The following is a 23,970-nucleotide window of genomic DNA, read 5'->3' as shown; positions in this document are numbered from 1 at the left end:
TAGTAAGGAGCATCCCTTAAGGAGGTCATGCCTAAGATGTGACAACAGCTCTATAAAAAGAAACATTACGTATCATATTGAAGTATTCAGATAAAGTGAAGAGAACATAACTGCAAGGGGAGCAAATATTGGGAAATGATTGGACACTTCCTTATTTTCTCTACTTTTCTCCCAGAGAAGAAAAGCTGGGATGGAGACAGGTAATATAGACAATGGATATGGTGAACAGACGCACTAATACAAAAACAAATGCGGCACCAGGACCACGTCACATGCAATGTCCAAGTACTTACTGGTGTAGTGAGTACAAGTGTGTTGGACAGATGAGTACCATGGAAGGAATTAAAAGTCAAAAAGGCCAGAGGCCACAATGTACAATAGAAGATGAAGCCGACACAGGAACTCTTAGAGATAGAGAGACACAATTTCTAGAAGGTCACATCTGGTCAGAATATTAAGTTTAATTTTATACAGGATTACTGAGTGTGTTATCTTTCATTGGATCTCAGAGCTCCAGGAGCCTCTCTGATGAGGGAAGAAAGAAAAGGGTGATTGAGGGCAGGAACACAGCAGAGACTAAAAAGGGGGAAGCAGAAATTCCTGTGCACTTGCTGAATCCTTACCCCAGAAAGGAGTCTGCAGACATTGACTACAGTCCTGGGATTCATTTGTGTTTAAGTGTTCAACAGCATGTCTTATGTCAAACATATGAATATTTACAGTTTTTACCTCTCTGGTATTTGCTATACCCTGTAAGATATATTTCCTTTTATTTAGTTGAAATCCTCAAAGCAAGTATTTTATCTTCAGAGACATAGTATGATGTAGTTTGGGAAAATTTATTTCTAAATTCTGATCTAACAAGTTACAAATGATGTTGCTTTCAACCAATTTCTTATCCTCTCTGAACTTCAGCTTTATCTATGTTAGTTCAACGGTAAGACCCACCTCAGAAGGCTGGTTGTGAGAATTATAAGGTGTAAAGACTTAAGGATGTTTAACATACTGCCTGGGACATATAAGTTACAAAATACGCATTAGATTTTTTTTCTCTTATTCTTTCCTCAGCCTTCTATCAACGTCCTCACTTTCCTGAGCATCTATAAGCTATCTCAAACTGCTGACTCTTTCAAAAATACATTTTACATGTTATTTTTAATTGAAATTTAAAAGAAAAAATACATTTTTAAGTTCCGGATTATTCAAGGATGTGAGATTAAAAAGCTGGGAAGATTTTTGGTATACCACCACAGAAATACTGAGGAAACAGTAGAGCTTAATTTCAATCTAATAAACATGTATGTGGTAGCTAATATGTGACAAGTACTGGGGACAAACACAAAAGAGTCTCTAACTTCAAGAAAATCTCAGTCCAATGGAGTCTATGAAGTTACAGCCCAACATGGTAGATATTCTTCAAAGGCTAGAGGATCCAGTAAGTGCACATAACCAGATATCAGGGGTCAAGGCACCCTTGCAGAAGATGAGATGCCTGAGCTCTGTCTTGAAGGAGCCAAAGGAATTAGCCCAGAAAAGGGAAGGAAGAGGAGCAAGTGAATAACAGCAAAAGCATAGCAAGGTCAAGAAATTGCACGTACAGATTATCCCAAAAAGGATGAGGGGAGAGGCACAAAGCAGGAGAGACGGTGGAAAGGGGTAGACAAGAGCAAGATCCCTGAGATGTTGGGGTTTCTCCTAAAATAGATAGGGCAGACATTGAAGGATTTAACTAGAAGAGTGGCTAGGTGGAATTCACAATGGAGCTATATTACTATGGCAGGAGGGTAAATTAACAAGCATTGGTCACTAGCAAGGAAGAAACATGTTAAGGGAAATTGAAATAATTTCGGTGAAAAAAATGATTAGGAGTAATAAGAAGTAGCAGGGAAGTTGGAATGATTTTATAGGGCAGGTCAAATGGGAAGGAATAGACACGTGGGGGCTTGGAGACATGGGGAATATTCCAGGTTTCCAATTTTGCCAACTGGGTGGAAGATGTGATTCTGAAAACTAAGGAGGATGATAAAGTTTCATCAGTTTTTGACACTTCTTTTCGAGGATCCTTAGAACCTCCAGGTGGAGGGGTTTAAGCACCATCAGCATTTTCCTGAGTCATGTAATTATATCCATCATCCTCTACAAGGGGTGCCTGATTTCCTTCCTCCACTTCCCACTTTAGTCCCATAGAAACTCTAGCTCCTTGAGTGATTTGCAATTCATTTCTCATCCTCCATTTCCTCTGTCTCCTGATTGTGTCTTACAAAGGTACTGCTTTTTATTGCTTGTTGCAGTGGGGTGGTATGGCACAGAGCAGTCCTTGGAGTAGGCAGTCAGGAAGTGACAGAAGACTGGAGCGGGAAGGGGAAATGGGCACAGCTCTCGCACCACCCAGGTGAGATGTGGCACTTCTCATGTCTAACACTACGGATAAACCTGGATTCGCTGTGTGATGAGAGAATAGCTGGGCTCTGAGCATGTTTGAATGCGTTTATTACAATCCATATGCTTTGTTACAGTAAGGCCAGTCCTCTTTTTGTTCCTACCCTATAATTTGATGCTCATTTCCTTGTGAACACTTTTTAGAAAAGTTCTTAAGTTTTCAAACCACATCTAGCTTTGTTCATTTCCCCCCTCCCCCCAATAATCCCAGAGAAGCCATCCTAAAACTAGCGAAGCCTGAATCTTAGCAGGAAGCCATGGTGTCTGGCTGCCTCTCAAGGCAATGAGGTTTTCCAGGTGGCCCTATCAGTGTATGTCAACACAGAGCCACGGGAGTTTGAGCCCACGTGTGTGCAATGGTCTGAGATGAGGCAGAAGGATCTGCAAGTGAGAAGAACTAAATGTAAATCCTGATTCTGCCATATACTAGTTGTGTGCCTGCGAATTTATAAGGTAATCTCTTACAGCCTCAGTTTACTCACGTGCAAAGTAGGGTTAGTAACTATCCATGACACTGCTGTGAGGCATATAATAGAAGGTGCAACACCAAAGCCCCTGGCAAGCTCCTGGAATAGAGATGCGCAGCACAGAGAGGCAGCCGATTAGTTAGTTCCTTTCCATCACCCTCTGCTCTGCCCTTCCCAATTTCCAAACCAACCCCACCCCTACCACACATGATCATCTAGAAGGCACAATGTAAGGGATGACTCTACTCGAATATCATATTCTCCAGTTTATTGTTGGAATCACATGAAATAAAAATTTGTAGAAAGCCCAGCTCAGTATCCAGCTTTCGAGTGTTTTGTCATATTCCCTTCCTTCTCCCCTTCCTCCTGTTTCTAGGTGCATAAGGTATAAGAAACCAACTACAAATGCATGGTGGCCCTCTGTCCATGAGTTTCCTAGTGCTGAGACCCTGCAGGGTGTGTAGGTGCTCTCAAGGTTGGCTGTGCCTGAGGAAGAAGACAAGCTGGGCTCTGACCATGGAGCCCGTGTCTTTTGTTCCTGCTCTTATTTCCTGCATGGTGGATTTGCAAGGACCGTTGCTCTGGTTACAAGACAGAGTCAGTTTCTCTCCCTTCATGGGCAGAGGTCTCAGGGGAATGAGCTTATTAGGGACATAGTAGCCACGTCGTTGAGTCAGCTAGGATGGTAAAGAGACTCATTGGCGGTCCTCAGCTACAAAGGCTCCAGTTCTTCTCTGGATGAAGCCAGAGTTCTGTCTCAGTGCTGCACAGGCAGCATGGACAACCCCATGTGATCTCTTCCTGTTTCATTTTCCACCTCATGTGACGGTGGCTCCAGGATCTGAGTCAGTGTGCTTGTTTGAATGGGTCCCTTTGATGTCAATTCTTCATTGAGTTACTCGAAGAATCCCATTGTCCCTGCCTTGTTCTCCCCGGTACTGAGGTCTGTTCTGTGGGCAGTATCAGCACTCTTCAACCTGCCCCCTTCCCTCCTCTTAATTCTTATCTTAAGGATCTTGAAAGTGCTGAGGAGGAGAGTAACACAAGAAGTGGAAGGCGCCTTTCAGGGATGGGCTGTAAAATTACTTGTGAGTGTTCTCTTTGTTTTAGCACAGTGAAGTCCACAGGCTAACATATTTTAGCAGACCTGTTCCTTGCACAAGAGCATATGATAACAGCAATGTATGTACTGGGGAGGAGGCAGGTGCAGGTGGGCACTGAGCAAGGGCCCAAAGCTGCTAACATTTATATGTTTATTGAAATCACGTATGTTGTGAGGACCTCTCACATGTACTAATTCATATAACATTCAAAATAACCTCAAAAGTGATGGATTATCCTCACTGAAGCTCAGAGGATTCTGCTAGAGTTGGCATGGCTTGGAATTCAATACAAGTTGGTCTGACTCCATAGCACATGCTTTTTCCAGTTCCATACCAAATTGCCTGCCAGTCTTGGGGTTGACGCATCTTCCAAACCACACTGGGTTCTATTTGCAAGATACAAGAGCAGATCTTGTAAGTTTTCGGTAAGCCTGCCTTCTTTGTGAGCTTCCAGAAAAGGAGGCAGTGGGGTGGGGTGTTCCGTCTCTTGGAAGAAAATGGTACCAGAGATCTTCTGGCTCCAAGGTCAGGTCCAGAAAATGGCTTGCTCTTCAGCACTTACACTCTCCACTTTCCCTTTGAAGAACAAGCCCCAGTACTGTTGACTTTTGTGAGTCTGACCCTAAGCTGTGCATGAGTCTGAGAGCCTCAGGGGAGCAACAGAGGGAAGGGAAGAGTCAGTCCTACAAAGAAGTGAGGAGAGGAAAGACTTTAATTGAGGCTCTGAGTACACAATAGAGTGTCTTATGAGTAAGAGGAAATAGCTTTTGTTCGCTTTCTAGTTTGGACAAAACAAGAAAGATTAACAAAAATCACAACCTAAGAAGAAAGATTATGGACAATGAAATATAGATTCTATTCAGTCAAATATGACTTTTTTTTCAGGCAAATGGAAACTATTGACTTTAAATAAATACAAACTTATGTCTAGGTAAATCTATCTGAGTAGCTACCTACCTACCAACCCATCTATCAACCGTCCTCTGTCATCGTCCACTACATCTAACTTAATGACAGTAGATAGTTTGTGTTTTTATTCCCCAAACATCTACAATGGTGCCTGACAGATGGTGAACCACCACATTTATTAAATGAATGAATCCATGGATTTTGAGCTGAAGAACATGATCAACACCATCCATTGAGCAGAGGTGTTGTAGAAATATCCTGGACAGAGCAAAAGGCAGAAAGGCAACACCAGCGATCACAAGGGCCTGATGTAGGAGATGGTCATGGGCTGGAAAGGATCGTACAGCTATGGAAGATACTGAGAAGGGAGATTTGCCTACTTCTTTGTCGGAAGGGACATGGGTCTGAATAGAATAGCTATTTCCTTTTAATCATTTTTTTGTCTGCATGTTTTTTTTTTGCGCATTTGTCTCTCTTTGATAGCAATACTAATCTTTTATTTCTATGTGCTCATGTTTGAAGAAGCTTGGGCTCCACCACTCAGGCAAAGCATCTAAACACAGAGGCTGCTGGTTTGCCTAGCTAGCTAGCACCTAACTCGTCAGCACCCAGGTGAGAGCTGTTGTCCAGGCTCCCTGGCAGCTAGTTAGCTGGTGGTCCTTCCTTCCTGATCTGCTTCTGTTCTCACTCGGGAACCACTGTGACCTTGCTCCCCACCTTCTGCTCTAGGGAAGTCAAACCTTCATGTCGTCAAAATATTTTCTCTCTTACTCACAGGCAAGCCCAGTGACCTTCAAAAGAGCCACCTCTTCCCCAGCTTCATTTTTCATGCAGCTTACCTTACACCTTCACACCTTAACAAAAGGACAGGGAGAACTCAGCAGGGATACAAGATTAAATTAGCCTTGTTTCCTGTGAACTATCCTGAATAAAGACCAAAAAGGGGAATGTGATGAGGAGTTGGATTAGATCTGGGCCTTCGCACTAGTGGACTCCTGGTACCCATGGTCACCTGAGTAAGAGCATCCACTGTGTGCCAGCACCATACTAAGTCCAATGAAGAATCTATGGCATTAAATGTGGTCCCTGCCTCCTGGAAGTGTAGGATGCAATTGGGAAGACAACACACACACACACACACACACACACACACACGTTTATGTGATTAAAATGTTCAATGCTGAAGCGCAGTCCTGAGATGTCACATCCCATTGGCAGAAATGTTGGCGGGTGATTAAATCACACCGATGACTTAGATGCACAGCTGCCTCCCTTTCCTATACACAGGCTCTCCCACCCAGGCATGCTCACGGAAGGCTACCTTAGGGAGTGAAGCTGAGAAAGAGGCCAAATCCCCCTCCCTCCCAGACCCAGCACAACTGGTAGCCCCAGGGGGTCCATTGTTCTCTCCTTATAAACTACAAACAGCTCCCACAGAGGAGAGGGAGGTCCAGGTACTGGGCTGGGTGAGTGCCCAGCTGCCGCTCTCCTCACCAGCCCCATCAGTAAACAGCACCACAGCAATCAATTTGGCTTTTTTGATGAAGACAAAACCATAGAGGAAAACCATTAGAAGAGGTAATAAAGGGCCTTCTTGTACAGTTAATAGAGAGCCTCCTGGATGGAACAAGCCCAGCTGTTGCTGCTGAAAATTTACTTCTGTTTTCAAGTTCAAATAGAGACTAAAACATTATCTTCGTGGGAATTGATTTTACGTCTTCCAAACACATATGCCACCTTAATTGTGATTTGTGTGATAGTTCAGCTGCTGAAAGCTTTCGTTTATCTCTACCTGGTTAAACAACTTTAAATAATAACAAGTCAATATATCTGTCTATTGACCAGGGTTCTCACATCCCCAGAGCACACTGTTGAAGAAGGAAAAAGTGCTTAACCCTTCACGGCCCAGTCTCTGCCCCACGTCCACTTCCCCATGCTCCATGTTAATGGGGAGATATAACTGCTTTAAAAATAAAATGAATAGAAACATCCAGAGCCTTCTCTGATGCACTGTCTCCTGCAGAGGCTTTGTTTGTGGCCCCAATACATTCTTTAAATAGAAAATACCTGAGGTTTTTTGGTCAAATATTCTGCACTAAATATTCTAATTCACATTAGTTACAGAAACTGCTTTTACATTGAGATCAAAAACAAGGATATTAAAGATGGCAGCTTGTTTGAAAAACCCACATAAACAAAAAAATCATGGGCTTTCCACAGTGTTTTTTTAAAGGCATAGTTTTTTTCATAAGAATGATTAATGTTGTATGAAGTGGGGTGGAAAGGTGAGGGAAAGGGGTTTTTATTCATATGAACTTAAGCTAGAGTTCTTTGGAGAGTAAAAATTTGGGTGGCAATGGGTGTGATGAGGTAAAGTTTAGGTTGGATTGTTTGTGCATTTTGTCAGCCAATAGAAAGCCAAGAACAGAGCAGGCCAGCAACTCCAGACAGCATCTGGTCAGTCAGCTGGCTTGCCACTTGCTGGGTCAGCAGATTCCCCTCTGTCCAGTGGGGGCCTCTCCATCCTTGAACTTTCCTCTGGTGTCAAGGGTCAATAATGCAGACAAAGGCTGGGGTCCGTCTCTCCCTGGGATGCCCTAAAGGGTAACCAAATGGCAAGGAAGAGAACACTGCCTGAATCCCCAGCTCTCCATGTAACCAGCTCCTTTCCCAGTGTTGGCCGCATTTCTGTAAAGCAAACAGGGAGTGTATGTGGGAGGAGGGGAGATTTTCAGTCTGCTGGGTTCCTGCCTGGTGCCAGCCTAGCTCCAGGCCACGGAAGAGACCAGTGAACAGTTATGCTGCCTGGAGGAAGGCAGGCAGGCCAAACAAAACGCACCATCCTATTTAGACAACTGTGGGTTTGAGAGGAGGCACAGAGGCTGCAGGTATCAGTGAGTGGCCACAGAATTAATTCACCTGTTAAGGACTTTTTTTTTTCAAGTTTTCACAAATTCTATTTTATGGCTTCGTTTTCTAATTGGTATAACTCCAATCAAGACCTCCCTTTGAAATGCACTCTTCCCTTTGATGTTCTCACTTTCTTCTCTCCCTCCCACTTCTCCCAGAAAGCCCTATAGACAGACGCAGAGCAAAACATAATGTGAGTAACAGTGACAATGCTTACATCTGACAGGCTGCTTACAAACAGTGAGCCATGAAGATGGGAAGGTATCATTAATTGCTAATTAAAAAAAAAAAAAAACACTTCTCTTGGGTTAGTGTTTGCCTGATAAAGAACATTTCTGGATTCTTTCATGTTTGTTCTCCATTTTCCTCCAGGGCAGGGGCTGTGTATTAATTATTTGTGTATTTTCAGCCGTGAATGAATGACTGACTGACTGGATGGGTCTGTTTATTTATTTTTTTAATTCCTTAGCCTGCTTCGAGGGGTGTGTGAACTTCCTCCTTTAATGTTGATGTTGAAATGACATCTGTACCAAGACTTTTAGGCGCCGGCATGCGAGCGCCTCTGTGCTGCCCCCAGTCTTACGGTGCCCTATGTCTGTCTCGCTCGTTCTGTCTATACATACTTGTTACGATGAGTCCATGTGTATGTTTACATAGGCAACATTATAACAATAAAAGCTGCCCGTTCCCACCCTCCCAACACGCTATCAAATCAACTGTGGTCTGATTTTTTTTAAATTTCTCATTTCTTTCCAATTCTTGTTTTCATACATAGCTAATTTTACAAAGATGTGATATAGCAAAGATATAAGTCTGTATTACATTTACTAAAATGTAAGTGGGTATCTTCTCCAGATTATTAGTTGGGTGAGGGACGGTACTTCACTTGGCATATAATGGTCACTAAATAAATCCATGAAGGTTGAAATAAAGGCACCAAAGTGGCGCTCACCTGGTTGGAGGCTGGGTATTACGTGGAATCTAAGGCGGCAGACAGAGGAACCCCAGGAAGCATCTCATCCATTTTCTAATCTAAATAAACTAGTCCCTTAAGTCATCCAAATTCTTTATGACTGTTTCCAGGGGAAAGGAGAGAATGAGGAGCAATCAGGGAGTGGCAGTGAGCAAAGCTGAGCTGAGAAAGGACCTGGGAGGGGTAATGAGCACTTGATACCTGGGTCAGCTCCAATATAATTCAGCACTTGTTTTGCAGATGAAGAAGCTGAAATGCAGAGGGAAAAAAGTGCCCAATGAAACGAACGTAGGCAAAGGCACTGAGATTTCTCCAGCCCACCCTTTCTCACCCCCAGCCCAGGGCTCTTTTCCCTAGACCTGGCTGCCCCGGATCCGACCTGGGCAGGAGTGAAAGCCCAGGTCTACCTCTGGAGGGATTCCTAGCTCGCCCTTGCCCACACAGCGTGCCCATTGAAGGGCACCCTGCAAAACCTGCAGAGTGTGCTGGGAGGGGAATGAGGGCAGGCCCTAGGGCTCACTCTGGGCCCGGAGACCTGCCGAGTTATCAGCTGTTACTCAGACTGAAGTTGCAGTTCCAAAACGTTCGTTTGGGGAAGTTAGTATTGAAATGCAAGCTTCTGGTGACTAACGCAAGCAGCTGCGTTCCACCCTTCTCTGCCCATAAGCTGTTCGGTTCTCTCTTTGTGCACAGGGGGGCGCTAGCAATACGCCGCGGAGCCCCAGCGACCTCGCGCTCCCAGTCGCCAGGGAAGGACTTAATTACACCCACTTCTAAGTGAGCACAGCCGCTCTTCAGTGAGCAGGTTCTGCATTGCAGACCTGGTGGCAAGGCTGGCTCAAATGTCACCTCCTCTAGGAAACCTGGCCTTCTCTGATTAACCCCACTTATCCGGTATCACTCCTAATCCCTGTGTCTCCCCAGCGTGTTGGTCCGTTGGCCCTTTATCTTCACAAGGAACATGCTGTTTTTTAAAGTACCCCCAGGTGTTTCCATGTCGTTTCTCTTAAGTTCCCTTTGTACAAAGGCCCTGCTTTCTCCCGCTGCTCCTGATAAGAGAGCTGGGCCCATGGAAGGGCGTTCAGTGCCTTTGGTGCGGGTGAAGCGCACTGAACTGAACTGGCCTGTGCACAGATCCCAACACTCTCCATGCGGCATAATCTTAGGAGAGTCCTCCCACCTCCCTGAGCCTCAGTTTCCTTATCCGTGGAATTAAGAACAATCAAAGCTGTGTCGCACGCTTGTCGGAGAACTGATGACTGAAAATGATGTGTGATGGCCCCGCTGGTGCCTGCACCGGGGAGGCGCTTTCTAACTGCTCCCCAGATCTCCGTGACACGGGAACTACTCCCTCAGCCCGCACAGGGCGCAGCGCAAGGTGCCTGCGCCATTTATTTACAGCACGCCGCGTGCCCGGCACCAGGCAGGTGCCCTCAGGAACCTGTTCCTGCTCTCAGGAAACCCAGTGCAGGCGATTGGAATAGGAGCAATTAAATGTAAAGCAACGGTACTAATAGTAAGGTCGGGATGCTAGGAGAATACATGAGAGGGGTCCTATCCTGCCTTGAAGAAGGGGCAGGAGCAGGGAACAGGATTTTAATCGCCTCCTGCCCCAGGTTAGGAAGATGGTGGCCCTATGCTCCTAAACTCCAGCCCTCGGCATCCCCAGAATGCTCTTAACTGTGGGGTGTGGCAAAGAAACCCAGGCTGGACTTCTTGGCCTGCTTCTGTAAACTGACACAGTCCTCCCACCCACAGTGCTGTTGAGAGCATTTCAATGCCATACTGTGCGAATAGGTGTGGCACCCAATGAAAAATAAATGTTTGTTAGTTTCCTTTGCCTTCCCGCAGGCTGACCAAAGCTCAGAGCTCTAGTGCCTCCTCAGAATTTCTCGTCTTAGGGGTCTGCCAAATTTCACCTGCCTTGCTTTTCTTCTAAACTCCTCACACACATTCAGATCAAAAGATTGCACTTCAGTCCTGAGCCCTGGAGCACCCGGAAAAGCTAAGGGATTAGTGCATTACAGACATTCACACTGAAGTCTGTAAATGACCAGAAGGTTTGTTCTTTCAGGGCTTATTTGTGTGAATAAAACAGATGAGCTTTGCTAACTTTAGGCCTCTGCAATGGGATTTATTCAGAGGGCATGTTGAGTTGGAAGGGTGGGGTTTCCCATCACCCTTTGGATTAAAGCCTTAGACCACTGGACTCTCCACTATTTTTCCCGGTGTCAGAAGGAAGTGAATCAATTATTTGGATCCTTACATCTAAACAGAAGCTTGCCTATCTTTTATATTAAATCTTACGAAATTATAATGCATTTGTGGAAAAAAAGCCTGCCTTTTCTCTGACCTCTTTTGTCCTCAGGGAACTTGTGCTTAATTTTGAAGAGAAAGCAGCACTCAGGTTGACTCTAACTTGATATGAGTTACCTCTAATAATTTCTTTTCAACCCAAATAAACATTTTAGTTCATTAAACTTCGTGCAATCCCACCCTTCTTTTTATGTGACCCCCGGAGACCAGGGTCTTTCCCTCTCACCCTCCCCAAATGTAGGAAATATACTCTGCAGGAAATGCCTCAATTTATTTTGAGAAACTTTTGTTGACCTTTGGTTGACCCCAGTGAATTGCAAATGAATGTACTGATCTCTGCCTGATCCCATTCCTCAGGATCCCTGTGCTCTTTATACTTCTGGAATTACTGAAGGAGAGCATGGCATAACAAGTGTACACATTTATTCCATTAGCTATTAATAGCTATTATGTCCTGTTTTAATTCCAGAGTAAATACTGTTGCCTAAAAATCAGTTGAGCTGTGGAGAGCTGGGAGTGTCAGAGGCAGCTGCATCATCTTCCTCGTGTTCAATTTTCTCCCTAGAACTCCCCATGGAACAGAGACATCTCAAAACTACCATCTCTCTAATGCGCATGTCCAATTGGGACTTCATTCATTTCTTTTTTTGATTCCTTCCTAGCAATCAATTCTCCTGGTGTTGGCTCACATGCTTTGTACCATTCCTGCTTCTTCCTCTGAAATTGTCTCTTTAGGATGCTGGGAAAAGGACAACTTTTCTTGTTAGTAGTTACTGTCACCATCTGTGGTTGGTTGAAAAATGGTCCCTTACAAAATACTCACATTCCCATCCCTGCGACCTGTGACTCTAACCTTTTGTAGAAAAAAGGGGGCAGGGCTTTATGGATTCGATTTAGTAGTTAAGAATAATGAGATGAGGATACTCTTCTGGATTGTCCAGTGGGCCCTCTATGCTGTTGCGTGTAACCTTATAAGAGAGAGGCAGGAGGATATTTGACACATGAAGAGAAGGCGATGTAAAGAGAGCAGAGAGAGATGAAGCTATGAGCCAAGGAGTGCCAACGTCTACCAGAAGCCGGGAGAGGCACAGAATGGATTTGCCCCTGGAGTTTCTGAAATTGTTGTTGTCCTGCCGACATACTGATTTCAGCACAATGGTGATGATCTCTGACTCTGGCCTTCCAAATTGTAAGAGAATAAATGTGTTGCTTTAAATGGCTAATTTTATGGTAATTTTTGATAGCAGCCACAGGAAATTAATATACCATCCATTACTTCTTTTCAGAAACTGTACGTGTTCCCAATATTGTTTCCCTATTTGGAGTCTCCCACATTCCCACACAATGCGCCACATCATCACCACCACCACTGCCATCACGGTGAACCTCTGAGCCTATGGTTGGTGAAGGGCCTTGGAGCCTGTGGTATTGTCCTCAATATTTTTCAACAAAGGTAGAGATTTCTAATCCAGGCCATACTGAACTGTTATGAGAAGCCACCTAACACTGAAAACAGGTAAAAATGCTATATAAGCTATTTTTAAAGAAATAAATATGTAGGCAAACATGGAAATAAAAAATAAACTAACTCCATTTTTCATAAGAAAGGAGGAGAACATGGTAGAAAAGATTCTGGGACCACAGGATCTGTGAAGAAAAATGGTCAGGATACATAACATAAGGGTCTTATCTGTGTGGGGTGGACATTACCTGCCAGTCCTGTGGGTGCAAGGCAGCTAAAATATGTTCCCTGGGAAAAACTTCACTTTCTGGCCTGAAACAAACAGGGAAGCAATACCTCCTGATGTGGACTCTGGCCAACAGGGTCCATGTGTTGTGGCTGCGACGAATAAATTCACATAGACTACAGAAGTCCTGTGGAGAAAAAGGGATGGCATAGCTGCTCTCTAAGTGAGACAGGGCCCCAATCCCTGCCTGGACAGGCTTTTATTGCTTTTCTGGGTACATTACATCGAGGATGGTCCTCATTCACTCTGTACAGGTTCGCTTTAGGTGGTTACCTTTTACAGATAACAAAGGAATGTTGCTAATTACTTCAAAGAAAAGAATGTTTTACAAATGCAAGGGGAAAAGTGGTTGAACTGGTTACACTCCATACTTGGGAGGTTTAGCAAAGATTTTAGGAAGTTACTTTAAAGATATGCAGTATACATTTGCTGCCTTAATTCAGGGTGAGGGAGTTTTAGCAAAAAGCAAACCTCAATGCAGATTAGGTACAATGCAGGTCTGATTCCCCAGGGGAGAACCTATCTGTGGGTGTGGGTCCTGTGTGCTGCCTTGCTCCCCACCAGTTTTCCAAATCAGGAGCTGGGCTACATTCTCCATGCCACGCAGATAGGTTCCCTATAACCTCCACCTAGACCACAGTGGAAAAATGATTCAAATGAAAAAATCGGAGACTCTAGTCTGAGCTGCACTGGGAGGTAAGACCCACATTTTTGTGTTCAGTAAAATTTGTCTGAAACATGTAAAACATGTAACACTTTGACAGAAGCAATAAGGAAAATACTTCTTATGGAAACTTCCCCAGTCCACAGAACATATACACCCTCCACAGTAGGAAATGTCTCAAAATATGAGCTCATATTTTACAACATTAAGATTTACAGGAAAATCCAACACCACAGTATTTAAAGTAAAAATGTACAATTGGAAGAACCTTAAAATTTCTGAAGTAAGAAGACATTATAAGCACACAAGAAGAACAAGTGGTGTAAATAAATAAAGAAGTCTAAACATGAATGTATGTATGAGCATTGATGGTAAAGAACAAATAAGTCATTTTGTCATCGAGTCATTCAACAGATACGTACCGAGTGCCAATTATGAGCCAAGTACTTTTTTAAGTGCTGGGATGTACTAACAAAATGTTACCCAACCCTTGTGGCTCTCATTTTCTGGTAGAAAAGACAGAAAATATCCAAGTAAATGTGTAATAAGTTGTTAGTAATAAGTGCGATGAAGAAACATCCAGTATCCTGCAGGAGACAGACCGAGCCGAGATGTGAGTGTTGTGAAGGAGCGAGCAGTGATGTCTCAGAAAGGAGCACTCCAGACAGCTGGAAGAGCAGGAAGAGCAGGAGGAGCATGAGCCTGGGGTAGGCATTTGCTGGCATGTTGGAGGAATAGCAGTGAAGTCAAGCTAGACCTCTGTGAGTAAACTAGAGAGTTAGGAAATGGAATCACTGAAGTCTGGTTCTGTAGGACCTCGTTAAGTGAGATAAGAACTTTTTATTCTTTCTACCTAAGTGGATTGGGAAATCAATGGAAGCTTGTAAACTAGAAATGACATGATCTAATTTACATTTTTGATGTGACATTCTTAATTGCTTTGTGAAGAGTAGGTTATAAAAAAGAAACAGAAAGAAGGGGATCCTCTTGGAAAACTATTGTAGTCATCCTGGTTAGACCTTTTGGTGGCTTTTCTTAGGTGCAATGAGGGAGGTCATGAAAAATATTTCTGTCTAGGATTTATTTTTAAGAGCATGCTAATAAAATTGGCTGATGTATTGGTGGTGGAGTATGACAGGGAAAGATAATCAAGGAATCAAGGAAGCCTCCTAAGTTTTCTTTTTGAACAACTGGAAGAAGAGGGGTGCACTGTACTAGGTAAAGTTGGAAGAGTGGGAGTGTGTGCATGCACTCACACATGTGCAAACACACACATGCCATTCACATGCATGATACAGTTGAGGTTTCTCTTGGACATCTAGGTGTCAAGTAGTTGAATATATGAGTTTAGAGCTTAGGGGAGAAGTAAGGGCTGGACACATACATTCCACAAACCTCAGACTATAGATTGAATTTAAAGTCAGAATCTGGGAAAAAGTTATCAGGGAAGATATTGCAGATAGAAAACAGAAGAGGACTGCAATCCAACATTTAAAAAGTAGGAATAAGAGCATAACCAAGGAAAGGAGAATGAGAATGAGCTGCCGTAGAGGTAGGAAGGAAACCGAGAGATGGCATCTTAGAAGTCAAATGAAAAATGTGTTTCAGAAAGGCAGTGATCAGATGCCAAAGCTATAACAAGATTAAGATTAAGATTTTACTGATACATTTTGGGAAACTATTACCTTTTTTAGATGACAGGCATTGATGTGCAGTTTAAGGAGTGACACAGTGAGTAAAAGCCCTGGCATATGTTAAAGAAATAATAGATGAAGAGCAAGCAGGGACAATAGACTTACTTAAAATAGGTTTGCCATAAAGGATATCTGAGAAATAAGTAGTAACTGCAGGGGAATGTGAAAACAAAGATAGATTTTTTAAAATGGGAAATGTTGGTATGTAGGTGGTCTGATAGGAATGACCCAGTAAGGAAGGAGAAAGATAATTCAAGAGACAGTGGAAGTAATTGCAAGGCAAAAACGTGAGCCTAAGTGGGCAAATAGGGTATGAATTTTACTGTGCAAGGAGGCTTGCCTTCAAATAGAAGTAGGAGTAACATTTGTTTGGAGAGGAGAAAAATTAGAATGTGTGTGTACAGATGAAGGCTCATAGCTTAGTCAGGATTCCTTAGGAAACAGGAACTGCTGATGCTTCATTCGGGTGCTGCCAACCCAGGACAGCGAGGATGAGAAAGAAATGAATAAAACAATAAGAGACCTAAAGTGCAAAACAACATGATGCTTTACCATACTGGCTACTGCTTCACAGTGAGCTCAGCAGGAAAGAGACAAAGCAGGTTACTTAGAAGGTGCTGCTGCTCAGTACATAATAGGCCTTCTCTAGATGGTGTACGTAAAAACAAAACAAAACTATGTGTCAGGGGGCAGAGAATGTAGGCAAATTAATTTTCCCAGCTGTACCTATCCCCTACTTTCCATTAGTCACAGTGGCCTGTACAGTGTAAAGTCTCCTGTACTTTTGGATAGTATCATCATCTCACTCCTTTGATGGCCACTGGGGATATGAGATCCTAAGTAGTGTGGTGGTTCATCAAAGTTTGAAAGTGTCACTAGGAGCTGTGCATGGTAAGCAAAGAATACCTGTGTGGCCATGGCCAAAGAGCAGGGCTGGCAGGATGGCAGTCGTGGAAGCAAGAAGTGTACATACCCATGCATTTAACTTCCTCCCTACAATATAAGAACTTCATTGTGTACACATGCACATGTTCTGAGAAAATAACCAACTTTATGCTTTCCCAAGAGCATAAGGAGTTGAGGTACAAGTCCAACTGCTTACAGAGCCTCTTTTAAGGTTATAGCCAGTTTTGTGAGCTCCTGCAACACTTAAGCAAAGGGAGTTAATGATATGAAGAACAGTACCCACCACTGCAGCTGGTCCCAAGCCTGCAGCTGATGTTCATCATCTCTCTCCTCTGGCAGCAATTCTAGATTTCCCTTATTCTTACAAATTGTTCAGATTGGTCAAGGTTAGAAGTCAGGTAGGGTGATCTAGACTCTGATCCCAGAGATATCTAGGCCATTAGCTTCTCCTTACATTTTGAGTGTGTTTGCTATAATTGCTCATTGACAGTTATCATCAGTTATGGAAGCTGTAAGAGACATCACAGCGACATGGCTATACTCATTTACCCTTGTCATGCAGTACCAATTCCAGCCCTTCATGGCAAACAAGACCTATTAACTGCACCAGTTACATTAACTCCTTTCTTTGCCTATTTATCTACTCACACGAGAAGCCCAAATTAAGAAGGTGACAGTTGCAGCTTCCAGTTCAGTGGAACATTTAATGTCTCCCCTGGCAGCCTTCTTCACACCCTGTGAACTGAGGCTTCTACCTCAGCGCAGCTCAAGGTTGAGGAGACAGAAAGCAGAAATTCTGCAGCCGGGCCACTGGGTGTGATAGTGACAAGAGCCAGTCTTAACTCCAACTTTGATTCCTAAATCCATCTATTCTAGCTACTAGAATACATGCCAAATCCTGGAGGACAGAAGTCATACTCTCACCTGAGACTTCAATGGGCAGCTATTTCACTGTTCTCTGATGCTGGCTACTTCTGGATGATAGGATGATAAGAGATGTGAACCTCATGGTCATAAGACTGTCATCAAATCTTTTTCACTGTGAAATGTCCTTTAACATGAAGCACTGTTACATGATAATATGTCTGTGGACAAGGTATCCTGGAAGCCTTGGATGGTGGTGATGGTAGAGGCACAGGTACATATTTATATTTTTTCTAAAAGTTCAACTAATGCTCCTTCACAATGGAAATATTCCAGTGAAATTGATCTCTGCCAAAAGGCTGGTAGGTACTCCAGGGAGCAGTCATGTGTCCATTTCTGCTGCTGTCAGAGCTATTAGCTAGCAAGGCCTTGGTGAAGATGAGTTTAAATTGCTGGATTCATTTATAGCCTCTGTCTTTGCCATTATGGTCCATGCATCAGAGTAACCAAGGAAAGAGGCTGAATGAAATTCCTTGGAAAAATCACCCTACCACCTCATTATTGAGCAGCTAGCTCTACAATGCATGCTCGGTACTGGGCATTATATGAGGTCTGTCCAGAAGGTACTCAGCCATGTAACATAAAAAATAGAAACATTTATTGAAGAAGATTCAAGATTGCATGATATAAGAAACATGGCACATAAGACAATGACACCTCAGTCCCCTTCAAAGTAGGCACCTTTGAACCTCACACAGTTCTTCCAGTTGCCATCGGCTGTCCCATCATATTTTCCTGAATCTCATCAATGGTCTGAAATCTCTTCACTTTCAAAGGTGATTTTAGTTTGGGGAAAAGCCAGGAGCTGCAAGGCACCAAAACTGGGCTGTAAGGGGGCCGAGTCACCTGGGTGATGTTTTGCCAAAAAACTCTGCATGAAATGTGATGCACGAGTGGGCTCATTGTGGTGATAAAGCTGCCAATCACCAGTTGCCCATAGCTGTGGGCTTTTGAATCAGCCAAATAGTTTCCACAGAGGAATATTCAAGCTTAACACAAAATTTGGTGCAGGTTCATTGCTATACTCATTCAGCCATTTTGAATGTGATGGCCACACAGTACACATGCTCACTCAAAGGCATCTACCACCTCCTCTGACTAGTAAAGTGAAGCCATCATTGCTCACTCATGCGTATTCCAGTCCACTCTCCTTGGCTGCCAGGTTACATCACATCATGCAAACCATTCTTGTTACATTAACAATGGCTAGTCTTTTTCCAGACAGACCTCATATGAGACAAAAAGATCTCCAGATTTTGTTCCACTCTCAGAGTTCCATCTACATCGTTCTTCCCCAGATCTACTTGTCTGCATTCTTCTAGTCTTATGCCTTTTAGGCCTCTGATGAATCAGTCGAGCCATTTTGTCAGAAGTCAGAATATGTCTTTTCTTCTGACCACCTCTCCCTCTATATAAGATGGATGGCTAGCTCTACCCTGAAAGTATTGTCTTTTACTGTTGTCTATTATGCCTTTGAGACCATGAGACAGTAGTTCATTTCCTGTTAAAACTAACATTCTGTACTGGCACACCTGGGAATCTATCAGATCAATTCCTTTCCTCTTCTGTCAGTTTGTCGTGGGAACCGTCTTGCATCATCATTAGGTTGTAAGTACAGGTTGAAGAAACAAAGGTAGGATATCGAATGCAGATAATATCTGTTCACATAACACACTTGTACTTCCTGGATCTGTTTGAACTTGATCCCAAATGCACAACTTCCACTCTACGATGGGCTTCTGATCAACCTGTCAACTTACAGTTTGGTAGTTGTGATGGATTATGTTATTGTTAAAAAATACTCTCTCCCAATCCCTCTCCATGGGAAAGGTATATATCCTGATTCCACTAATGTTTGTGTTACCCATTTGATGTAGTTTGGATTCAGAATGGGCAGAATGTGATGTCTTGCCTGTTTACTTTAGGTTAGGTTGGTGACTTTCTTTGGACAATGGAATGTTCGAAGTTGTAAATCAAGCAGAGCTTGAGGTGTGTCTCTGTGTGTGGGCTTGTCTTCTTGCTCCCCTGTTATGGCAAGTTACAGTTGTTTGGTTTATTGTGATCAGGTGCCCAGTCTCTGATGTGCCCCAATATCTCACTAGAAGCTATTTTTTTTTCAAGCAGTGGCCACACAGTACACGTGCTCACTCAACGACATCCACCACCCCCTCTGACTAGCACAGTGGTTCTCTGATAGAGAAGTCCTGGCTCCGTGCCAGAACCCTAGATATCACCTCTGAGACTTCTGTTGGAGTTCAGCAAAACCTGCACATGGTGCCCTTGTCTTGCACAGGCCTTCTAGAACCTAAATTATGTGGCCATAAGGGTGGAGCAGCACATAGTGGATGAAAACCTTTTTAAGGCAGTCTGCAGATAACAATAAATACTCGAAGCAATATTCCAAAACGAAGTATGTTTTACCTCCCAAATCCAAAGAGAACAAACAACTGCTATGCCTTGTGTTTATATGAAGAAGGTGCAAAAATGCAGCAAGTTGTGCTTTACAATGTCACAGCACAACCCAGACCACAGGATAATTAAACTCATCACTGTTATGCCATGCTTTCAGGTTTCTACATTTTTTAAAATTTCTTATTCTATGGTTGGAATGTTGGCGCATATTTATACATATGTCATATACGCCTATACATATATAAGTGGGTGCATAAATAATAAAACATTTATGTTGTATATATGCATACACATGTATGTGTATGTATAAATGTTTCACTCAGACATTTAGAGCAGTGCGATACAGAATCTAATCCTGGAAGTACTGCTGATCTCTAGCTGTTTATTGCCAGTCCAAAAGATCAATCCAAAAGATAAATGAACCATTTCAAAGGATAACTTAATAAGTGTAGGAAGTGAGTGATGAGACCTCTTTTTCATATTATTTTGACATTTGTACAACATCCAAGCTTTTATCTTTGAATCTTGCAAAAGTATTGGCTTGAGAATGACTAGAAATTAAAGCAAAGCAAACCAAAAACTCAACAAAGACATTTTCAATTGACTTTGTCGCAGGCAGTATGAGTAGCAGTGAGTCGCTCCTCACTGGCTTGATGTTCTGGAGAATGTCAAGACAATACAAGTGGCTGTGAACTGACTAGGTGAGACACAAAGCATAATACTGAACATGCCCTGAAGCATGACATTAAGGTATACTGCTTCCCTGGCCATGTAAAGGCTAACCGTTTCAATCCTTTTTATTATCAGGAATAAAGACAACAGACAATAGCATTTTTCAGATTATAGGCCACATATCAAGTGGGAGAAATTGTGTCAATAAAGATGACACTTGAAACAACTGTGATTTAGACCACCATCTCGTTACGCTATTTTGTATTCTGCGACCATCTGCCATTTTTGTAAGGGTCAGACTGGTAAATTAAAAAGCTATGATAGAGATTATCACCCCTGCATCTTTTTATGTCTTTAGTTGTGACATAAATATATACATTTTTTCAAGGAATACATTATTTTTTCTTGGCAACAGAGAAAGGGAGAATAATGAGAAAGTCATTTCAGAAGTCTCTGCTTATGATTACCTACCGTAATATGCACAGTCAGGAAACCGAAGGTAATGGTTCTGCTAGATGCTAAAAATATCTATTCCAATTATACATTTGGGATATAGGGAAATAACCACACTGTAAATCTCATGACTCAATGAAACCACAATGGAGATAAACTCAGGCCAAAATCTATTTTTTAACTGACTTCCATGAGCTCAAACCCTACTCATGGGGTCCAAGCTGGAATTTTCCATTCCATGGTGTAAGTTCAAAGCTAACAATGATAGGAACATCTATTTCCCCACTGCCCACTTTTCTTAAATCCTTTTGGGGAAGGATCAGAGAAATATTTACTGCAAATACTTGATGAAGGAATTGCCCTCTCTTCAATCAATGAGTCCTTCTTATGTGAACTAGCTTAACTCTGAAAACTAACTGAGGAACTATGATTTCCTATTGTGTCAATTAACACTAAGTGCTACTTGATATTTCTGTTCCCCCCCATTACATAAATGGAGTAATACCCTAGTCTTCTGTTCTGTCTTGTCCTTAAAAACACCGTGATCTATTTATTGTCTACTACAATATATTCCTATAGGTTAAGGAACCTTTACTGCCTATTGCAGTAATTGTATTCAGCTTTCTTAGGATGGTTATGTGCTGCCATGTAGCACATAATTTCTGTCATTTCATAATTGCTATATTGATATTGATATGAAAAAGTCCCATTCAAAGGTAGCAACACCCACAAGCAGCCTCAGAAAATAGTTACAACTCCGCTTCTCAACAATATCCCAGTACCCAGCACCAATGCACTCCTTACTGCCCTAGCGATGTACATCTTCTAGACCCTCCAGTGGAGTGAAGTCAAATGGTAGGATTCCAGGTTTCACATACTATATTCACTCTAACATTTCCATCTCCAAAAGTCTTTTTATCCCTTCTTCAAAACTGACGTACGTACTTACTTTAGTGCAGACCATTGTTGAGCCCAGGTTTTAAGATTCCATTCCAGCTAATAATTTTAGAAAGTACCCCAGAAGTCCTTGCTAAAATATTGACTCCTGGATTGTGGGAGAATAGTCCCAGGTTAGTGAGTGCTCCACACTCCAGCTTTATAGTTCATCTCAACCTTGTTCAACCTCCAAGATTCATTCCAATGTGAGGTTCCAAGGCTCCTGAGACACATATTGCCTGGTTCTGAAGTACTTTTGCTATGTAAACTAGAGAGAATATTGTTTCCCCCCATCTCCTTAGTCTATCCTTAGATTTTATTCTGATTATCAGCCTGTAGAAGCCAATAAGGAGGGATCTGGAAGAGAATAAATCATATTGTGGAGCATATTCTTTAGATGAGATCATCATGTGGTTTCCCAGTACAAGGACGTTATGTATTTCTGTCAGTAAAAAAAGGGATTGTTTTTCTTCAGAGAAATTTCTTGCCAAGTATGTTCATAAAACTTATGAGTCCAATATTTTTAGGTTTATGCATAAAAATGGCCACACCCCATGTCTCCCTGTCCCTAGATTCCAATTGTCACTGATGGAACACTGCCATTAACACTTCTCTTGCCTGCATGGTCATCTTTATATTTTTGTTATCTGGTTAGATTTGGGATCTGATTTTCCACTTACTCTACTCTGACACCGCAGAATGTAAACGTCTCCTTTAAAGCTAGAGAGAGGGCCTCTAGTTTTAGGGCACATTGAGTTGGCAAATAACTATCCTCAGCCTGTTATTTTTTTATTCATAATCTCTAATGGTACCCCAACCATCCACTTCTTCCATAAGCCTTATGATGTCCGTGGTTCCCATACTGATTAACATTGAAACTTGTTTTTCCAATGTCTTACCTAAACTGCAGATAAAACTGCAGTTTATCCCAGTTAGCCACCAATGAAAGCCTAGATCAATAGAAATGCTACTCCATACCAGAGTTTATTGTTATCCCATTAGCTCCCAGCAATAAAGTCTATATTGCTTCCAGACAGGGAGACAATCTAATTCAAAAACAATTTTAAAAATATGCTTTCCCTATTTCAGTTGTGATATTAATTGCCTTAGCCTAGAATTCCTACACAACAGAGCCTGAGTCAAGCATTATTGTGTTGACTTCCTATTTAAGTCGTGCAACCTCAGGTCTGTGAGAGTGAGGTGAAGGGAAGTGAAACAAGGAGAGATGGGAAGCAATGCAAATGCTGCTTTGCTAAGCTGCTTTACACGTTGCAACGAGGCAGGAGAAAGATACAGTCCGTCACTGTCACTTAACAGGAAAATGGGTTCAACACATGGGGCTTCTTAGATTTCCTATAAGGAAAACCTATACATGGAGTAACCCTAGGAAGAGAAGAAAGGGGACTAGCAAGATTGGACATGATAGGAGGCCCAAGGAACTTGATGTGTAATCCAAATTCAACTCAGTTCCAGCTTCATTTTTAAGTCACTTGGGATGTATCAGCTCTCCCTGAAGTATCCATGGATACAACACTGGATCCTGTACCCAGTAGAGCTGCCCAGGTTTGTTGTCACCCATTTCACCTGTCTGATCTGGAGACATTGGTCCAAAAGAATTCTGGGATCTGTGGCTTCCTACCTGCCCCACGCTTCATTCCCGAGTATGTTTCATGCTGCCTTTCATTTCCTCTGAACAATTCAAAGACAAGACTTTCGTAAGAAAATACTTAGGTATAGTACAGAAGCAGATAGCTAAGTTTTTTGAGAGGGTCACCATTATGTCCAGGTTTATATCTGTGTTTGCACATTTATCACAAATTCAAAAATAAAGATATCATACAGACTGAATTCCTTGACCACAATGCAATATTATCAATAAAAGTACAATTTCAGTGACTTCTCCCCATATATTCAGCAACTTAAAACATGTTTCTAAGTAAATCTTGAATTATAAAAGAAATCACAATAGGCTTATAAAATATCTAGACGAGAATGGCAAAGAAAGCTGTTTGTTTTCAAATTGCAGGTTGCAGCTAAAGTAATAATTTAAAGAAATTTTAGAGCTTTAAATGAAATGTTATAGCTTAAATGAACAAATTACAAAACAGAAAATCTAAAACTTGAGTTACTCATTATGAGTTATGCATTCAACCACAAAAGTAGACCAAGAAAAATAAACCACAAAATGAATGAAAGAAATAATAATGAGTAAAAATAATTGACACAGAAAAACTAAATAAATCTATAGAGATTTTCAATAAAAACAAAAGCTAATTCTATGAATTATAATACTGCAATAGAAAATTTATGACAAAACTTTAAGAAAGAGAAGTGGAAATAAAAAATTATAAGATCCTAATACATTGATTCAGCCTTGATTAAAATTAGAATAAATCATAGGCTACTTGTTTCATGTTAAAAATAAGAAATTTAAATAGAGGGTC

Source organism: Desmodus rotundus, chromosome 7 (assembly GCF_022682495.2).
Source record: "Desmodus rotundus isolate HL8 chromosome 7, HLdesRot8A.1, whole genome shotgun sequence".
Classification (NCBI taxonomy): Eukaryota; Metazoa; Chordata; class Mammalia; order Chiroptera; family Phyllostomidae; genus Desmodus; species Desmodus rotundus.
This window is presented reverse-complemented; position numbering follows the sequence as displayed.